Source organism: Struthio camelus, chromosome 7 (assembly GCF_040807025.1).
Source record: "Struthio camelus isolate bStrCam1 chromosome 7, bStrCam1.hap1, whole genome shotgun sequence".
Taxonomy (NCBI): Eukaryota; Metazoa; Chordata; class Aves; order Struthioniformes; family Struthionidae; genus Struthio; species Struthio camelus.
This window is the reverse complement of record NC_090948.1, coordinates 25,230,024-25,245,700: the sequence shown is the minus strand read 5'-3', so window position 1 is coordinate 25,245,700 and position 15,677 is coordinate 25,230,024. Positions and strand designations below refer to the sequence as shown.

The following is a 15,677-nucleotide window of genomic DNA, read 5'->3' as shown; positions in this document are numbered from 1 at the left end:
TCACAACACTGATTCGCTTATAACAGTCAGTAAAGAGTGGTGAACAGCACCTCTTAAACTGGTATATTTCATTAGCTTTTCATAACAGAGAAGAATGCAGGATTAGTGTATATTAAACTCTTTGTTTTCTGAGAATCTTGCATGCTGATTAAACTTACAGTCCTTATTTGAGGGAAACACCAGGAAGGGTGTTACTGACAGAGTTAAGGGTCAGGTATCCTTGCCTGGAGCTTTGTGCTCTATCCATGCAACAGACCTGTCTCTTCTGCGTAACAATATTGAATGCCTGTATGCTTCACTGCCCTTATCAGGAGCTAATGTGTAGGATCATTTTGTTGTTGCTGACATGCATAGATTGTTTCAGGCACTTACAGCCACACAGCTGTATAAGATTTATCTACACAAAACATTTCAAGGGGCAAATTTTTGTTCTGAAATACAAGTGGTAAAATCCTCATTTGAATTTATTGTATACAAAAGATGTAGAATTAAGCTGCATAACGTGAAGTGAGGGGATGAAGAAGAAAAGTATTTAGATGGTGGCCTTGTATGTGTTTCTTTTGATGTTTCGTAGATGTTTAAATGTACAATGAGGCTCTGCTGTGCAGTATCTTATAGTACCAATATTCCTACTGGTATCAAGAGAAATGTAGATCAGATCTTAAAGTGCAAATATTTTACCAGTAGACTTCATGGCATGCTAAATCTGGATAAGAAAATTGGATATGGTGCCATGCAGGTAAGCTTAGTAAGAAAATTAACCTCATGTTTGTGTGCCTAGTGATAATAAAAGCATCAAGGCATGTAAAGAGACATGCCTCATTTGATAGCACTGATGCCAGAACAAGGACTGAGTGAGAGTTTTGAGCTTTATAATTTATCTTTCTCTCTAATTCTCAAAGAATTCAAAACAAAATTTTATATGAATGATGTATGAATTGATTCAGTTGTACCAAATTCAGCATATCAAGAACAAGGTTCCCCTTCATAGCACTTTTTTGACGTTTCAAATCTGTAGGAAATATCATTACTCTTCTGAAGCACATTAGTGTATCTCCTTGGAAGGACATATCCTTTTGTCTCTTTTCCTGTGTTGCTTTATCTGAACTTGAATCCACAAAAGAAGATAGCCCTGATGCTTGCAACATTATTAGCTGTCTCTTATGAGCCATGTAACTCATTCCTCAGATCTAATGCAGGTCTGAGCTTTGTTTTCATATTCATTGGTTTTAGCGGCAAGGAAAAATTTCTAAACGTATCTGCCCCTATGTGAGTTTACTGATTGCCACAGCAGGGAAATGACTGCAATTGTGTGAGTGAGAGACTGCCTTACATCAGTCAGATTTACAAAGTTTTTTTTCACACTGCTTCCTTTATTTATGCTATTGTAAATAAGTTTATGCAATCATGACTTGACGCTCAGTCTATCTTGCTTTACATAACTGTAGCTGTATTTCCAAATGAAGTAGGATGTGACTTAAATAGCTTTTAAGACTGAGTATGACTGTCAGCCTTATAGGGTCATCTTTATTCATTTCCTCTACATTGATACTGCATACCATACATTGTAGGTCTCTCTTCTGCTGTTATTTGCAGTCTCGTAATCATTGGAAATAACTGCCAGCCAATTGCATTTTGTCTTTCCTTTGAGTTCACACCTAAGATTTTGTCTTATATATCCACTCTCCTTTATGAATGTTATGATTTTGTTTCAGTTGTTTCCCAAGTGGCCTGCCTTTTTCATTACCCCACTTCTGTGGCATTGAAATTTGATTTATTTTACACCTGTGCTGTTTCAAAGAGTCGTTGCATCGGCGTGACAGGGTGGTATTTGATCCTGGTGGTATTGTGTCCATGCCTGGTCGATTTCAGTTAATTGAAGTTCTTTTAAAAGGTTGCTACAAAAATACAGACGTTTCAAAAACATTTGTCCCATTCCATTCCAGAGAATTATTTTGGCTACATGGCAAGGTTTGAAAATCTGCTAAAGCCACACAGAATTTTTTAAGAAATGAAGTCAGTAGAATGGACTGTAAATTACAACAGGCATTGAGAGGGAACACATTGTTAGAAATAATTCAGAATGGTTCATGTAAAATCAAAAAGAGAAACTTGTACATCCTTAAGTTTATTGGAAGGAGCAAGTCCATGACAGGCTTGGTTAGCCTACTGGATCAGGCGGTGTTAAGAGATACAGTTAGGAAATTTTGACAATTGCTGTGATTCCAAACTACCCTTCCATATTTATCTTCTGTATTAGTTCTGGAGAGATACCTCTCTTGGACCTGCTTTGTCCTTGTAATGAACATTAAAAAGGCAAAGTCAAGAAGAGTGGTGCCTGAACGAACTAGTACTTCAAAAAGTAGTGCTGTTAGTTGAGCAGCATCTGAAATTTCTGAAGGAACTTTAATATGAAGTATACGAATATTAAAAATAATGCTGTTTCTCAATGAAAATAGCTGCTGAAGACGATCAGAGTTAATAAGTAGTGTTCCTGCATTGAAAGATATTCCAGGGTTAACTCAGGGTGTGATATACCAATCAACCTTACATCTGTTCCCAAGAAATGATTTGAAACTGCAGCTAAAAGTAGAAATAGAGAGCACTAGAAGATGATGTTCTGAGAAAATCAAAGAATATAGGTTTTGCAAGGTAAAATCTTTCTTCCCTTATGTGAGAATTCTTTGAATGTGTCAGTAGAATGAGGGAACCGTATGAACTATATGATGTAATTTAATTTTAATATCATAAAGAAGTTAAGCAATCGAGGGAAAGAAGCAAAAAATATTTGGGTTTAAAGAAATCCATGGTTTTTTGGACCTCCTGGCTTTCCTCCCCTATACTAACATGTTTCCTGGTATTGATGTGAAGGAACTAAGCCAAAAGTGTAACTATGATCATACTATTTCCTTTCTTGTCATTGAAACAATCTTAATCTCAGATTCAGTTTCAGCTTTTGGGTTTTCTTTAAATTAGCTCTAAAATTAAAATTTTCATTTCTTTTAATTGTTCATGGAATTCATGGCAAGGCTGCATGTTTTGAGGGCCACGTTCAGAGACTTAGCCTAGCTTAGGAGAGAAAATAATTCTCCTCTAAATTATGAGCATATGGTGCAAGCTGTCAAGTTATCTTCACTGGTTTCAAAAGGTAATATTGATTATACAGATCTTTCTCTTTTCTGTGAAAAATATAGTGTGATAGTTTAAAGTGTCTTGAGTGCAATTCTGGCATTGCTTAATGTAAATTTATGATAACTCAAGTGCTAGAGAAAAATGTGTTGAATAGGACAGCTGGAGTTTGTTGAATAGTGAATCAACATTGCAAATACTTTTGCATATAAAAATGCACAATGTTGGGTTTGCTATGGTTTGTGAGGTTACATACAGATAGTTTTCAGGTATTTGTGAAAATGTCATGATATGTTCATAGGACCAATGACTACATTTGAAGAAATCAAAATTGACTCGCATGCAAACCAAAGAAGACTTAAGTGTAAATGTTCCAACCAGACCTATTTTCGGTGCAGTCCCTCTCTTAGTGAGATATGATAGACTTCTTGCTATATGCAGAAGCATGGAATTTTCCTAGTAACCATTGTTACAATTATTATAAAGCTCCTTGTTATGGCCTTTGTTCTCGGATACTTGTAACACACTGAAAATGGGATATTTCAGGCTATGACTCTATTTAGAAAGACTATTTTATTTTCAAACACAGTTTCAAAACAGTTTTAAAAGAGTATGCTCTTAAAAGTCTGAAACAAATCTGAATTTTACTACTTGAACTTCTGTAAGGATGAAGCAATTTTTCCGGCTTTTGTCAAATGAACTTGGGTTAAAATGAATCTCAAGAGGCACAAAATGCCAAATGACCTAGTTCGCTGAAGCTGGCAAGTTTAGAACAAGCTTGCTGCCTTGAACCTATATTAGCCCTTCTAGTTTAGCCAGTAGAGTCCTGTGTTTCCTAAGCTTTGTTCAGTTTTTGTCCAAGATTGCCCTGAGAGTAATTTTAAGGAGTTTTGTAAAAGAGGAAGAGAAAATCTCAAAGTCTGGCTTTTCTCCAGGATATAATGCAGATGTGTGGTAGTTTACTCTGGTATTTAAACAGCTCTTCATGAGTCAATGTCCCCAGTATTGTTCTTGGCACTGTTGTCAGAACTGAGGTTGCTGGATCTGTCCTGTGTAATCATCTCTGCTTTTCTGAGTTCTATTACTTTGGAGTCCCTGTTTAGAAAGCCATTCCTGTTCTAATTAGTCCAATTTGTCTATTAATACCCTTGCATTTAGGAATGTATCGTATATTTGAAACCAATCATATATTCACACGCTTGTCTTGAACTGAAGAGGCATATAGGAAAGTTCATTCAAAGTGGTTATTTCAGATACAGAAAAGCATGTAAAAAGCATCGTATTACCATATCAGTATTTCATGTCTTATAGCTGTTTACATCCAATTGAATGAAGGATAATTGTCCGTTCAGATGCAGATTTTTCCAGCAAGTATAAAATGTTCATGCTGGTGGTCTCTCTTGTCAGGCCGGGCACCCCAGACCTCACTGGCTGCAGGATTCCACTCCATTTTCCCTGTCAGAATCCAAGGTCTTCTGCTCCTTGTAACACCTGCACCATGCGCAGCTGGGTGTAAGGCATGGTTTGAATGACTGCTTCCTTCTTCTGTGCAGCCTACTCTTTGCAGGATTATACCCTGTAAATGAGGTTCAGCCCCTTGATTCCAGTACCTTGAATCCTGAGTCGAGAAGAGATTTATATATTTTATTCATTTCTTGTTTTGAATGCTTTGTGTAGTGGTAGGAGGAAATAGCTGAATTTGTTATGAGGAAAGGGACAATTAGTTAATTTGTCACAGAGTCAGAAATAAATGTGCCAGGCCTGCACTGGGATTCCTCAGTCAGCATATAGATGCCCCCATAAGCATCATCAGTATAGTACTGCTTTCAGCTGTGAAAATAGACCTTCAGTTTCGGATATCCTAGTGTGGAAAATGCGTTCATTGAATCTGAATGCCTTTTACCTTAGGCAAGTCATTGCACTACTTTTAGCAACAATAGCAGCCATTAAATGAAAGAAAGTGCAGAACGGTACTTTTCCTGGTTTTCAGATCCTTTTGAGATAACATGACAACTGGAGGTATTTTCCAAATAAAAAAAAAAATAAAACAAAATAAAATGCTGCTATAATACTGTTAGCTTGAAAAGCTGTGTGTAATAGGAGTAGTTGATACACATTCCAGCCAACATACTGGCTAGCCCTATCCCTACTTTTTGATCTATTGGCTAGGAAAACATTGGTTGAAATATATTGTAATGTATCTGTTTAGTGACTTTTCTGTGACAGTCATGGCTTTAACCTTGCAGTATTCCCAGGAAATAGGGACTGAGGCATAAGGAAATTACATAAACCTGCAAATCAAGAATATGACCCTATTTTCTGGATATCTGGAGGCATAGTGTATCATAGAACTTTATAACTGTGTAATGGATTATGATGTTAGGCAAAGAATTAATTTCTGGAAGGAGTAATATTTGTTAGAAAGATTTACAGTTGGTGGGCCAGACCTTTCTGCACTTCCATAATAGGCATAAAATTGAGAAATTATTTTTGTTGTTGGACAGAAGGAACTTGTGTCAAAGATGAAAGAGGAAGAAGATGATTTGCTTGAGGTTCTTTTTTCCCATGTTAGTGTTTTTATGTTTCTGCATATCATAACAGGAATTGGCAACATTCACATCCGCATGGTCTTGTGAGAAGGAAGTCATCTGAGAGGCAGAGGGTTGTATATTACTTCTTTAAATTCAATTTCTTTAATGGTCCCTTTAAGTTCAGGACTGAACCATCTACAGTGCAGTGCTCTGCATTACTCTTTCTTTAACTGAATTCTAAAACAAATTAGACTAGAAGAAGCTTTATGTTCATCCCTCCATCCAAATGAATCACCTACTTTAAAAAAAACCTTTGATGATGCAGACAGTGCTTGTTCTCCAATCAGTTTATTCTAATGATAGCCTTGACTTGCTGCAACTGAAATCCATTACTTCGTGTCCTGTCCACCATAGTCATTTAAACATTTTATTTCTGCCCTCCTCATGTACTTCAAGACTTCTACTGTGTCCCCTCTGTGGCTTTTTTTTATGTGAGTGATGCAATTTGTTTGATTTCTCCTGACAGGCAGCGTTTCCTGGACCTTTGAAGGTTTTGCTTGGTCTCCTATGCCTTCATGGCCCGTGTCCTTCTTGAAGCACGACATCTAGTACTGGACCCAGTGTTTCAGCTGAGGTCTTGCCAGTGCTGAAGTGGATGGAGAAGGATTATTTCAGGTGTTGCACAGGCCATACTCCGGTGTAGACACTTTAGTACAATGCCTGCGTTTTTCACAGCAGCATGATGTTGTTGACTCATCTTCAGTCTGTGAATGATTATAACCCTGAGATCCTTGGGTGGCCAGGATCAGGCCACCCTGATCCTGATGGCCAGTAGTATCCCATCCAGTGTCAATTTCCCATTTACACTCATTTTCTTGAGCTTACCAAAATCGATTTGCATTCTCTTTTTTTCTGATTGTTTTTCTAGTTTGCCAAGATTGCCTTGAATTCTAAATTCATCTTCATAAGTTTTGCAGTCCTCTGCATGTTAAATTACGATAGTGTCTATTCCACCATTCTGGTTGTTATGAAAATATTGAACAGCCCTGGCTCTACAACAAACTAGTTTTACAGTCTCACTCAATGAAACCCCAACGCATTTCAACAGAAAATCACTGGTAGCTACTCTTTGAGAAGTTTTGTCATCAGTCTTGGATCAACTCTACAGCAATTAAAAAAACCCGCAGATTTCTCTGATTTGCTTAGGAGAACACTTAGCTTGCCAAGATAAAAAGGCAGAGGCAGCGGTACAGATGACTGAGAATAGGGGTCCAAAGTGCTACTGAAGTGACTTCATGACTGAAGTGGAGTTCAGGTAGTGCTCTAGGTTGTCACTGCCAAAGTAGCTATTCTCTTCACAGAGGGCAGGTGTGACGTGCCAATAGGGGGCATCCGGGATTCTTTCAGATTCCAGGATTAGTCGTGCTGAACTCAAGAGGGGTCATTGGAGGGCTACAGCAACCCCACAGTGTGGTGACTCTGGCTGTGGTGCACCCGGGGTTCCTAAACTTTTGGGGAGCACACCAGAGCAAACCCCTTTTCTATGGGCTGCACTATCCTGAGTCCCATGCTTGCCTGTGTGGGCGCCTGTCAGCAGGTTGAGTTATAAATGTTTACTGAAGCAGGACACAGAGGATCCAAGTGTGTTCTTCCAGAAGTTTACACCTACCACAAAGGAATAGGTGTCCTTTGTAGGCAAAGGCAAAGGCAGACTCACATTGCCACCAACTCCGATCCCAATAAAAATGTGAAACCATTAAGCATTACTGTCATAACTTTCCTGCAGCTCAGCTGATGTTCAGTAACATTGAGTTATCGTTGTTAACACTTGATGTATGGTGTAGAAAAAGGAGGAGGAAGATGAAAATTTCTCTGAGAGCTTAGGGTACGTATATTGCTTATTTCTTAGAGCTATGTACATAGTTGGAAGAAGGGGTGTTGTTTAAAGCAGATAATTTAAATTCTCATGATCTGTGTCAGGCAAGTCATCATATTTCGGTGCTTATATTTTCCTGTATGACTGAAATGATCCCAGAAATGTGAAAATGAAAGGAAATTTGAGATGTCATGTAACCCATCCCTCTTCACTGGGGTAGGATTGGTTACAAATGGAGGTAAGCAGCAGTAACTCCCTGAGAGACATTTGTCTTCAAATGTCTGGTGAGTCGGATTTAAAACCTCCCCACCTAACTTCTTTGACAGCTATATTATCCTTACTGTTGCAGTGTTTGCACTAGTATTTAACTAACCCTCAGTTTCTGCATAATATACTTGCTTCTTGTTTTCCTTCCACTGAAGATGGAGAAGAGTTCATCGCCATCCTTTTTTTAACATCCTTTCATGTATTAGAAGCCTTTCACCTTTTTGTTTCCACATGTCCCTTCATAGTTGTCCCTCTTCTAGACTATATCATCCCAGCTTCTCCAACCTTTCCTTTTAGACCATGTTTCCTAGCTGAGATATCATTCATGATGCCTTTTTCTGTACTCTCTCCAGTTCGGCTAAATCTTTCTTATGTTTGTTTGTTTTTAAAGCAATACCAAGAGTGGATGTTATTTCAGCTGCACCATGCTCCTCTTCACCAGCACCCAGAAGCATTGAATTTTTGCTTCCATACCCTAATCCTCAACAAAGCTGATAATTTGGTACAAGCAGAGATTTACCTTTTTTTTGTAATGGTCACATTGTTGATCCGTATTCAGTGTGTGCCCACTATGCCCAAAATCTTCTCTGCCATTTCACTAGTAAGCAATTATTCTTCATTTTGAATGTGTGCTTTCATTCTTGCTTCTCAAGGATGGTGATTTGTTCTCTTTCCTGAATTCCATCTCACTGCTTTTCATCTTTCTCTCATCCTAATCAAAATCATTTTGAAATATTGTCCTGCTCTGCAGAGTGCTGGCACTTACTCCCAGTTTCACCCTATGAGAGTTTCTATGAGTGTAAGCTCTAATATTTCATCCAAATTGTTATTGAAAACTTTGGCTAGTACCAAACCTGCAGGAACAAACTTTAATGGGTGCTGCATTTGCCAGCAAAACAGATGACTACTGTATATATGCTTTTTCATACAGTAGGACAGTTCTATTTAGACTATATTTCACTAGTTTCCATATGATAATATCATGTGGGATTATACCAGAAACAAATCTATTACCTCTCCACTGAGAGATCAGTAGGTCTACTGTATCAAGAAGGAAACACGGTTTGACATGATTTGGTTTTGCAAAGCCATGTTGGCTCTTGTTAGTAGGTGTTAGGCTTACCTGGAAGCAGAATGGATCTCTAGGAGGAACCCAAACTAAATGTATATAAGAGCAGATGCTACTCCAAAGCATAGTAAGTTAGCAGCAGCCACTTGTGCATATATAATCCCAAGACGGGGAAGACACTACTAAATACATAGCAGCCACGTATGGTTTAGCATGATCCTGAGCTGAAAATAGGTGGAGGCTGAGAGAATATTCGGGAGGAGCTATCCTGTTCGGTTAGCCTGTTTGCATTCTTCTAAAGATGTAGATTTTATAACCCCCATTGGAGAGGATAGTGAGTGGTACAAATAGTCTGACCTTCTTCAGACATTATATAATCAGGGTGACCCCTTTACAGCCCCTTTCTCTATTAGCGTCCTCTCAGTCTGGAGCTATGGGGAGCTGTAGGATGGCACAGGGAGTTGGATTAATCACAGAATCACAGAAACCCCCCTGCTCAAGCAGGGTCACCTAGAGCACATTACCCAGGACTGTGTCCAGACAGCTTTTGAATATGTCCAGGGAAGGAGACTCTGCAACCTCTCTGGGCAACCTGTTCCAGCGCTCCGTCAACCTCACAATAAAAAAGTTTGTTCTTATATTCAGATGGAACTGCCTGTGTTTCAGTTTGGGTCCACTGCCTCTCGTCCTGTCACTAGGCACCACGGAGAAGAGTCTGACGCCATCCTCTTGACACCCTCCCTTCACATACTTATGCACATTGATCAGATCCCCCGTCAGTTTTCTCTTCTCCAGGCTGAACAGTCCCAGTTCTCTCAGCTTTTCCTCATATGACAGATGCTCCAGTCCCTCCGTCAATTTAGTAGCCCTACGCTGGATGAGCTCCTGTACCTCCGTGTCTCTCTTGTACTGCAGAGCCCAGAACTAGACACAGTACTCCAGGTGTGGCCTCACTAGGGCTGAGTAGAGGGGGAAGATCACCTCCCTCGACCTGCTGGCAACACTCTTCCTAACGCACCCCAGGATACCATTGGCCTTCTTGGCCACAAGGGCACATTGCTGGCTTATAGTCAACTTGTTGTTCACCAGGACTCCCAGGTCCTTCTCTCACAGAGCTGCTCTCCAGCGGGTCAGTCTCCAGCCTGTACTGGTGCAGGGATTTTTTCCTCCCCAGATGCAGGACTGCACTTCCCTGTATTAAACTTCATGAGGTTCCTCTCTGCCCATCTCTCCAGCCTGACAAGGTCCCTCTGAATGGCAGCACAGCCTTCTGGTGTATCAGCCACTCCCCCCAGTTCAGTATCATCAGCAAACTTGCTGAGGGTGCCCTCTCTCCCTACATTCAGGTCACTGATGAATAAGTTGAACAAGAGTGGACCCAGTATTGATCCCTTGGGGACACAGCTACCTACAGGCCTCCATCTAGACTTTGTGTCACTGATCACAACCCTCTGAGTTCTGCCATCAGCCAGTTCTCAAACCACCTCACTGTCCACTCATCCAGCCCCCACTTCCTGAGCTTGCCTCTGAGGATGTGATGGGAGATAGTGTCAAGAGCCTTACTGAAGTCATGGTAGACAACATCCACTGCTCTGCCCTCATCTACCCAGCCAGTCATTCTGTCACAGAAGGTTATTAGGTTGCTAAAGCATGATTTCCCCTTTGTGAATCCATGCTGACTACTCTTGATCATCTTCTTATCCTTCCTATGCCTGGAGATGCATCCAATATTGTCTGCTACATCCCCTTTCCAGGGCTGAGGTGAGGCTGACTGGCCTGTAGTTCCCTGGGTCCTCCCTCTTGCCCTTTTTGAAGACTGGAGTGACATTAGCTTTCTTCCAGTTGTCAGGCACCTGAACTTATTCTAACTGAAAAAAAAAATCTGCACTGTTTATACTTCACAATGATTCTGTGTAACTCTGGCAGTTTTAGAAATTTCGCCTTAAATTCTTATTTATCACCTACTAGATATGCTCAACTATAAATGACTTGATTATTTTCAACAGCTTGGCTACGCAGCCATACAAACCTAGAGGACATAGTTGTCAAAACTCCTGAACATATCTACCGTGGAGTTGGGTTGCTAATGCTGCAATAGCTGGAGAAGTGCCAGCACCATCATTGAGGCTGGGTCAGCCAGACGTTCAGGGTAAGAATGATTTGTTGTAGAGTGGCTACAATGCAGTGAATAATATACATAGTGCAGAAGGTTTATATTTAGGAAAGTATCTATTGCCTTCTTCCATACTTGCATTTGTAGCCATAACAGCTAACCAGAAACAGGAAGTAAGACAATCAAACACCTTAACGAAGGATCGATAAGGTTTTCTTCAGTCTCATTCATGTCCATATTCAAGTCTTATATTCATAACTCTTGTTCAGAAACCTGCTTGTTGCTCTCCAGCCATTCTTCCCCTTGAGAACAGGCATTGGATCATCACTGACTGGTTACCAAGTATTGCCCCAACATCTTTGCACAGTGGAGATTCTCTATTTCTTGCTATTGCCTTTGTGTGATTGGTCCCCTTAGTCACAAGCTGTCAATTCTTTCCACAAAAATGGGGAGGAAGAAGTCAAGTCACTACACATTTGAACCCCCTCCCCATCCCCTGAGAACACTTTTTTACAGACAGAGCTGGCAGCATTACAGAATTTTTAGAACTCTTTCTTTCTGTATGGCTTGAATCAGACTTTGGCCAAGATAACTCAGCCATGAAGAACAGGCTATCGTAATAGAAATGCAGCTGTCAGATGTAATATTAGGCCATGAGTGGTATTGTAGGTGGTGGTTAGACTTCTAAGTAATTGCTATGTTATTTCATTGTTAGGAAAGGGCTTTGGGCTAGGGTTTAGGGAATACGCCCTTTAAAGGACCATGTCTCCTCCCATGTACAAGTTTGTTACATTTACCAAGAAGATATACCAAATTTGCTCGACCTAAGTTTTGACTTCCAAACCATTGTCCAGCCACTAACAGTCATTAGTAGTTCTAACATCAGAGTCACTGAGAAAAATCCATGTTCTGCAGAAATTGCAACAGATCTATTGCATAGGTGTGTTAATGATGCATTAGCCCATGAATAACAGCGTAGTAGAGGACATTTGAATAGACAACCTGTTACTAGCCAATGCAGGTAAGTTCAGCGCAGCTCCAAAGTTTTGATATGGAGTTGGCATTTTAATGGTTTGGAATTTTTCCGTTCTGTGAGGAAAAGTTCAAGGACCACCCGTTAAGAAACCTTTGCTGAAAGTGAAGATTACAATGACAGAGCTACTTTAGTGCTAGTTATTTCCAATGGGAAGGAAAAACAGTGGTCATAACAGAGAAGAACCAGCATGGTGGAGCACAGTGTAGAAGAGCTCTGAAATCTCAGAGGAAGTGTTCCTTCCTGCCATCTGCCAAAGCTAGTGCTCTAAGGTGCAACACATGTCTCTTTCAGAGAAAATTTTAATTTCCTGTTGTTAATAAGTGGAAGTGGTCTGCAAAGGAAGTGATGCGTCTGTCACAAGTTTGAAAGCCCAAGGATTTGACTAGCAGAGTTTGAGAAGAGTAGTCAGGACTGCAGCTGACAGATGAGAACTATTCTGTTCTTGGCAGAATTCATTTTCTAATTCACCACATTGGCCTTCCTGTGCTTTACCTTCTGAACATGTCACAGTTCTTACGTGCATAGACAAGGAAGGGGTTAAGAGGCTCCCTAAGACACCATTCCAGTGCGTGCTCACTTTTTGCTGAGGTAAAAAGGCAGATGCCTTTCTTTCTGGTCCTAGCTAAAACCAGAAAAAAAAATCCCCCTTCCACCTTCTGCTCCCAAATCCAGTTACAAGGCACTATATTCCTGGGAGAGGAGCTAACTGGCTGACTCAATTAAATCAGACACAGTCAAGTCATACAAGCCACTCCTTTCTCCTTCCCCTGAGGCTGAACTCACAGCCTTTGCAGGGTTTCCCAAAGTAGCTGCCCAGCAGTGTCGCTCCTACCTCAGCAGCAAAGACCCAGTGAGCAACAGAAAGAAAAAAACAATTTTTTTAATTTCCAAAATTATTAAAGTTAAAATCAAGAGAGGTGAAAACCAAGAATTTTGAGCTCATGCTGGGTCAAAGGTGCAAAGTCTGGTTATGTCTAATAAAACCATGGAAACATTTTGGTTGTTATGTAGACACCATGTCACAAAGTAGGCCCAAAGGAGTCTGTGTAGTAGCTCAGTCTCCTCTCCAGGGTGGATGCTCCTATGAGCTAACTGTGAGGGAGCAGCCAGCCACACTCCAGTTTGCTAGTATTGCCAAATTTCACAATTTGATGGCAAGACTTTCTACAGTTGATATATCACGTTAAGTCCTTGGTGTGTCAGACCAATGAAGAATCTGTTATATTTTTCTGACCTCCTCGATTACTGGAAATAGCTTGAAGCATGGATTCAGATAGCAAATCAGAGGATCAGAAAATATTATATGTTAAGAACGTCATGAATTTAAGCAAAATCTTTTTTTAAACCATTTAGGATGGGGAATTCTGCTCCCTTTGGTCACTGGTGGGCTTCTGACTGTTACGGCGTGTGACATATTACATTACAGTAATGTAATGCCATGTCATGATAAAGTAATGATGCAAACTCTTGCCAGCTGAAGTTCGCAGACTTGAACTGGTGACCTATCTGCCTCCCTTGGGCATGGTCAGTTGAGCCAGAGAATGAGCTGACAGAGATGAATCTACTTTTTTATGGATTTTGGTTAGTTTTGTGTAAACTTAAAACCCCTAACATTCCTATAAACATGTTGCCTGGAGCCCTAGCCTCTGCTAGCAATGTTTCTGAAGAAAAGGCAGCCACCAAAGTGCTTATAATCAACAGACACCAGATGAGTCACCAATATGATTCACTGACCTACTTGTACTGCAAGAGATTGTAAAAATAGGGCAGATCTTCCTCTGCTGGTACGCAGGGAGAGGGTACGCTCTGACTGTCAGCTTCGCTACACCAAAATGAGGGATATGGCCCCATGTGCAGGCTCTGGTAGGAACATACAGCCTGTCCTCAGAAGTTGCTCCACAGGCTGAAGATCAGTTCTGCCAGAGCAGCTGTGTGAAACTAGCAGCAGAGCCTGCCTCCAGCAAAGACAAACTCTTTAGAGCCCTGTGTCCACTGACCAGTGCTGTATCACCACCTACAGTAGCCAGTGTTGTCCTTAAATTTCTTAAGATGTGGAAAGTTTCGAACATAACCAGGTATTCTTCTACAGAGGTTTACTTAATGTTATAGTACAGTGAAGGACAGAGCTTCCTAGGCCAGCTATTTAAGTGGCAAACTTATGCAAGAAGACCCTTCTCCCACTTATCTATCCCTCTCTTGAGGGAGAGATATAACTAGATATAAACTAGATATAAACATTATTTTTTCACCTACAGTAGTGTAAGTTCAGACTCATTAGAAGTTTGTTGTAAACTAGGAGGTCGATGTGATGTGTTAGTTGCATTCTGTTTACTCATATGCTCATGTCCCACTCTAAGCTGGATGAGACATATTTCACAGATGCTATGGAAAGCCAGGTCCAAACATAGGTCCAAACATAGGTCCATGAAAATATGCAATGGAAAAAGCAGTATGTGGTGAAATGTACACATTGAACAGGTGAGGTAGCAGAAGCTGTCCATCATTTTTGTAGGAGAGAGAGAGTGAAAAGAGGTGAGGCTAGTAGAAGAAAGAGGCTTATAGGAAAGAAGGGGCAGTAGAAAAGGAGCTTAGCTACAAAACCAGTGAAAGGATGAATGTTATCGAGTGGTGCCCATTCACACACTAGCCGCTCAGAGCTTGACCACCAAATTGCTAGACAGTGAACTCAGTGAATCACACAGATTGGAGCAACCAGAAGTCATAATAATTGATTCCAACTGCATAGTAATTAAAAGCAGAATAGAGTCAGCAATTTCTCATTGACAAAATTCATACAACATCATCTTTAGAGGGAAAATCCTCAGATTATTTATCTGGGTAATACAAAATGATTAAATGCTTCTAAACAAAAAGATAAAATTGTAGATTCTGAGACAGACCTTGCTATGAGACGTGACTGTAATCTTTCCTTATCTCAGAAGGGACTAGCTCAGCATCCCTAATTTGAAAGCATGAGTCCATATACAAGGCAGGACTTCTTCACAGGCATATATCTGCCCGTTATGAAGCAATAATTTCAAATCCTCTTTAATAAAATATTTTGAAAATTTATAAGAGAATTTATGAAATTTGTCCTAGGAATTCTCTACTCCTCTTATGTCAGTTCTAGCTTTACTGCTTAATGCAATTACGCTTCAGGAAAATGATTCTTGGGCTGATTTTTCTTATTTAAAAGTGAGATTTTGAAATGCATCTTGGGGATTTAAATGTCCAAATTGCATTGAAATTGCAATTTAGGGCAGAGCACTTAGTTCCCGTAAAAATTGCCTCTCTTAATACCTGCTATGTTCGTAAGATCCAACATGTAGCTTCTCATCACTGTATTCCTGCTCTAATCCTCATTTTATTTGCAGGGTGTTAAATATGAGGAAGCAAAATTTGTGCTTGTTGGTATGCACATCAGTGTATAAAGGGTGCTGGATCTTCCCTTTTTTAAGATGAGAGCTTTTTCATGAAGTAATAAGATAGTCTTTTGCATCTGATCTATAATGTTCAACTCTTTTAATTGAGAAGCAAATTATGGTTCCTCATGAACCACAGTAATTTAATTAAGTGGAGCTACTTTTTGTACACAGTGCAAATGAGAGCAGAGTTTACCTGCAGTTGAGAGACAGTTGAGAGCTCTTTTCCTCATC

At 40.1% G+C, this 15,677-nt stretch overlaps 1 protein-coding gene across 18 annotated transcripts in view; it reads left to right on the top strand.

Moving 5' to 3' along the window:
- Window positions 1–15,677, top strand: part of CAMK2G (calcium/calmodulin dependent protein kinase II gamma) — a 278,435-nt gene that overhangs the window by 96,718 nt on the left and 166,040 nt on the right. The gene's annotated exons all lie outside the window — the stretch shown is intronic.